This window comes from Myxocyprinus asiaticus, chromosome 18 (genome assembly GCF_019703515.2).
Source record: "Myxocyprinus asiaticus isolate MX2 ecotype Aquarium Trade chromosome 18, UBuf_Myxa_2, whole genome shotgun sequence".
NCBI classification, from domain to species: Eukaryota; Metazoa; Chordata; class Actinopteri; order Cypriniformes; family Catostomidae; genus Myxocyprinus; species Myxocyprinus asiaticus.
Window position 1 is genome coordinate 23,314,808 of NC_059361.1, and position 6,212 is coordinate 23,321,019.

The following is a 6,212-nucleotide window of genomic DNA, read 5'->3' on the forward strand; positions in this document are numbered from 1 at the left end:
CAGTTTTTTCATTTAGTTAATCTTATCATAATTATAGCCAAATTTCATATCATAAATCTAAATTTATCAGCGTAAAACCCAACTTTGTGGTTTTGCTAAATGAAATCAAGATGTATATTAACAATATTAAAGACTCTTTCAATAAGAAAGCATTAAAAACTATGAGTATTTGCGAGCTTTACAATATATTTATTTAAATTTTCTTATTTCACAGTTTTCTTTCATCCCTGGCTTTTTTCTGTTCAGTTATTCACTTCTTTTTTGTTATTGTTTCCTTTTTTATATACTTCTGTATATTTATATTGTAAAATGCATATCTTATTGTATAATATTTATTGTTATAGCTACACAATTGTAAAATTACAGTTTACTAATAAAAAATAAATAAATAAAAAACAACAGGGTGTTCAATGCACCACCGTTTCCGTTTCCGTTTTGTCGGGGCTGAACATGCCCCTATACTTCGATGGCACTGGCAAGACAGACAGTCCGACTAAACTGATCCACCAATCAGAATGTTCATTTCAGATGCGATTGGATATTTTCTAACCAATCATATTTTCCGTTTCAGAAAGGGGTGGGACATTTCCAGCATCTAATGCTGATGCATAAGCATCCCTGGAGTAAGCATAATTTGCGCTGTAAATTTATTTCCCTGCTAAACGTAAATATATGCCCTAATATCAAAGGTCTTGCTAGAAAAAATAAATTATGATCCAACATGAATTTTCTTGATAAAAAAATATGTTCGTGCATGGTAACATGTGCATGTAAAATGTCTAGAAATAGCATTTTAATTTAGCATCAAGTTGACAATTTACACAAGGTTTATTTCTATTTCTTCTGCTCCAAACTTACTTCAAACTTACTTCTCTGTCTGCTTGTATGAATGTAACACATCATAAGAAAGTGTTTCACTGATGTTCAAAATCTTATTCTTGATAATAATTTTTGTATTGTTTTCCTGTATAAATATCTAAAAATCCTTAAAACAAGATCAGTTTGATGTATCTTGTTTTAGAAACAACACTGCATTAGATATTTAGGTTTTTCAGAGAATGTATTTTTAACATGTGTGTTTTGTCTTACTGTACTGGCAGAGTTTTTATAGTCAAAACAAGTGAAAAAATCTACCAGTGCTGAAGAAGTAATCCAAAGTATTTAGAATACGTTACTGACCTTGAGTAATCTAACAGAATACGATACAAATTACATTTTACAGCATGTATTCTGTGATCTGTAGTGGAATACATTTAAAAAGTAACCCTCCCAACTCTGCGGCCCGTAATTATATCAAATGTCTTTTTTTGTATGTGCCTTTTACTGCTGTGGGTGGTGCATTTTCTCGTGATATCAAATAATTTGAATTTATATTTCTTAGTAGGAAAACAATTTCACTATATACAGAAAATCACATTATAGTACACAGGAAAAAAAAATAACCATTAATTATTATGTAGGCTATATATGGTAATACAAGCTAACATGTTAAAGTGAACATTACTACACTCATATAAACTATACAGTGCTTAACAGTTTATTGCGTATTATGTATGTATTAGTTTATTAATTAGAGTAATTTTCATAGTTGCCTAATGAAAGGAATATTAATAAGACCTATACATTTAAATATATATTAAACATCAAGTTACCATACCATGGTTCTTAGTTGTCCTGTACACCATACCAGCAAGGAACTTACCCTGATATACATTTTGTAAATTCATGTGGGACAATAATTACAATAGCCAATTATTGATTTTTTTATGGATTTTTACACATTTTACATATGTACTATATATAACCGTGTGCATTTTGTGTGTGTGTGTGTGTGTTACACCACTGCCTAGCAACAATATTCTCTCGTCTACACCATCAACGTCTAGCTTTCAAATGGTCCCTTACCTAGTTACGACCCACTCCTAGTTACACACACAAACATGGACTCACCTCCAACATAACAACTAACAACTGATAGTGTGTATCCTCACATGCTTCCTCATGCAAAACAAAACAAAGACTACTATTATTAAGGAGTGCTTATGGAACTTGATACATTGACTAAATTTACCTGTCTTTATTCTTTATTTCCGATGTGAAATCCTCAAATTGATTAACCTTATTTGTACAGGAAGTATGAACAGGAAGTACAAGGCATTTCTCTTGGTTAAGACTGCTCTGTTCTAAGCAAAAGCACTTTTTACCCATAGCCCCAAGTAGGTATAGCTGCAGGCCGGAGATGGACTTGCCCTTGAGATGGCGCTACATTACAGTTTGAAAGATAGTTTTGCAAATGTGTCCTTATGCTAAAAAACTAGACGTAGCGCAAGAAATAGGACGCAGGTGTCTCGAGTTCCAGGTGGATTCTGGACACTGGTGATGGTTGAGGAAATTCCCATCACGCTATAGGTAAATTAAGCGTATAGTGTCAGAAAAGCGCTATATAAAGGTAACGTTACGTTATGTTCGTTCTTTCGTTTGTTCATTCATTCATTCCTGTTGACGATCTTGTTTACCTGAGATTGCGTCTAAAAAACGCGGCGCTCCTGCGCGAGACGACGCAATGTCAAATAGACGTCCGTCTAGCGCATGTTTACGTAGAAAAAAACGAAACGCGTTCTTTTAAAATGGCCCCGTACGACAAGTTAGTTGTCATGATGAAGGCCTATGACCTGTTTAGCATATACAGATGCTGACCAGTTACTTTTTGACCAGTGAATTACAAGGTGCACTCAGTAATTCTAATCCAATACACTTTTTGTCAAATTCTGCAAATATTTCCTCACAGTCTGCTAGCTGTCCGTTACGTGGGTGGGCTGAAAAAAATCTAGTATTTGTACATAGCCCTGGCTGTGTAAATGGGACAAAAACAAAGTGGACCAGATTTATCCACACAACACTACTCCAGCCAATCAGCAACAGGGGGTGGTTCTTGCGTGTGCACAGGATGGGGTGTGGGGGCAGAGCGAGAGGGAAATTCATTAGAAGAGCGACGGCAAATCTGGCTGATGCAAACTTTTGAAACTCCAAGGAGGACAAATGGCTGAGAAACAGACCAAGAGAAAAAGTTCAGACAAATATAAACTAAAAAAGAAGGATTATGAAAAGTCGAGGGCTAGGAGCCGCGTCAACATCGCCGAGGCTTTTCAGCGGTGGAGAGACCTCCGCTGGCATGAATTTGGGGGGCGGAGCTTCCAAAGGTGAACTGAAGGGAGAGGTGTGTTTGTTTTGGCAGTTAAGGTCGAATATCAACAATGTGTCTCAGAAATCGCTGAGGGCACCTTTAATGTTGCATGCGCCAGCTGATTATCACGTTCAGTGGAATCGGGCTTGCACCCCATGACTACGGAAACATGTATAGGTCAAGTGGCCTTGTACTTGTGTCTAGAGACAAGAGAACTGATGTCAGATGAATACATATAGGTAATAATTTCTTCTGGAGTTTAATTAAAAATTACATCAGATATAAAGTGATACAGCAATGTTTGCATTCTTATTTTACCGCACTAACAAGTCACCAAACCCCCAACTCTATCTATCTATCTATCTATCTATCTATCAACTGTCTGTCTGTATATCTACCTGTATATCTGTCTGTCAGCCTGTCTGTCTATTATAATAATATACATATATTTGTTCCAATGAAAATCAGGATTATGGGTCCACCTGCTGGTTAGAAGGAAAGAGAGCATGGCTGAGTTCGGAATTATATACTACCATATTACTCATACTATTTTTGCCATATACATCCAAAATGTTTCGCATTTTTTAAGCGCATTTCTAAAAATTCGACTTAAAAAAATTACGAAATGTTGCGTGTTTCCATCCACTACGTAATGCGCATTTTCATGAGGGAGCCGCCTCGTCATGATGGAGCAGCTGAATGACCTCTTCCTGCTTTGGGGACAGTTTTATTTGCAAGATTGGAGCAAGTATCTCATATTATTAAATGCATCCACGAGACACCACAGAATAAGTGTAATATTTGATATAATGTGGGCTGAAATAGCTGCTTAAAACTGTTCTGGCGGATTGTGAGGACCAATACTTTATCGACCAGCTGTGGGTTAAACACTTCCGAATGACAAGCGCTATGTTCAAAGAATTGTGTGCCAAGGTCGGACCTTTCGGTGGGCTAGTCACATCAAGCTATCGCACACTCATAACACATGCACAAATGGACAAAATACGTCATCTTTTTGCGAATAAACCGTTTACATCACCTTAATGCGCATTTTAACTAATGCGAAACTCTAGAAAATCCACCTCCTCCTAGTGCATTACATTTTAAGCGAATTTAGAAAGTATATTCGCATAGCAAGCGTTTCCATTCAGGATGGTTGGATTGAAACCCACCTATAGGCTACACATATGGCAGAAGTAATAAGAGTAGTATAGCAAGGGCGTAGCAGACATTTTAAAAGTGGGGGGGACACAGATATCAGTAGGTGCGTTATTAATATATTACAGTATACATTATTATGTAAGTATGATATAAATCTTATATTAATATATTCATATTATTTGTTTATAGTATTTTAAAGATTCAAGTATTGCAAAATAATTGCAAACATTTTTTGCAAAAAATAAAGGGCATCTTGTGGAGCACTTGCTTCTGTTTCACACATGACAATAAAAGATTGAGCACAAGCTGGTCCTTGAATACATAATTTAATTAATTACAATAATGATAATTGTGCATGTGCACAATTGTATTTTTTACTCTGTGCTTGTGCATTGTGGGGTTTAAATATATCCAAGTGGCTCGAGTGTTTTGATAACGTTCACCAAAATTTGTTCAGATACATTTAATGATTCAGTGACCATTTCTGGTGATGCCAGAAGGTGGTGACAAATGAGTGTCTTGTGTGAAATGAGTTAGTCACAGAATCAACCATCAAAAGAAAAGTTTAATCCTTTAAAATGTGTATGTCTACACACCTAAAAAAAAAAAAAGAGAGACTTTAGTAAAGGTTTTATGAATTATAAAAACAAAGCAAATCTATCATTTCCCTCCAGTTTGTGAGCTGCTGAGCATGACTTTTATCAAAAGACAACAATAATATTCTTATAATAATTATGATGACTTTCAATAACATTTTCAAAGTGTGTCTACATATCTATTCACTTCAGAAAATGCCTAAGTGTTCTAAGAACACAGCAGATCTATCTTTTTTCCTACAGTTTGTCGACTGCACACCAACATATAGGTAAAAAACAGGAGCTGTTATTAAAAATAGCTTTACATATTTAACACAGAACTAGTAATCTGCTTAAATTGACAAAAACAATCTATCAAGCTATTACCTCACAAACATAATGTGAAAAAAATAACTTAATGAAGACTCATGCGCTGATATAAACTCAACTTACAATGTGTGCTTAAAAGAAGGATTGTCCATTTGTTTGTTTATTTTCTGCAGTGCATTTCACATAATGCTGCCAATCAAGAAAGATATGCTGATAAATAACTTTCCTTTGTGTGTTCCTCAACTCTAGATGATTAATTTAGATCAACATCAATGCCGATAAAAACATGGAAATGAGCATTGTTGAAAGCAACTTTGTAGAAATGGAGATGCGTTGATTAGACTGTCTGACTGACGGCCTATTACGTAAGGGTTGTTTCGGCTCGTGAAACTCACCTGTGATTGGCTGGATGGTTGCTCAATCAGCCCAAAGTAACCAAACGCAAAGAATACTGTATACAAGTCCACCATTTGGACATGGTATGGGTTTAGCTTGGAAAAGTGCCAAATGGGTACATGTGTATGTGCAGTTGTGACTTGTGAGGCCTTTTAAGGGGCAGATGCATTAGATGAGGCATGATTATTCTTGACTGGAAAGAAACTTAGTCAATGTTTTTAATTTTGTTGTTTCCAAAAATGTTAATCAAATAGAGGGATTGATATTATAAGAATGACATTCAACATGTTAAATTTATTAGCAAGTACCAGTACGTTTGGAATTCTCACAAAAATCCATTGTTTTCCATTGTAACTAATATGTGTGCGTGCATGCTTGTGTGTTACATCTTTTACATTTTTTCTTATTCATAACAACAATATTAAGTATAATTTAATTGTACATTGTAGAATATAAAGCTTTTTAAGCCAACTGTGTATTTGTATATACTGTATTTCACCTGTATTTTTTGTACTGTATTTTTTTTCTTTCTAAACAACAACCTTAACTACATGAATGACAGTTCA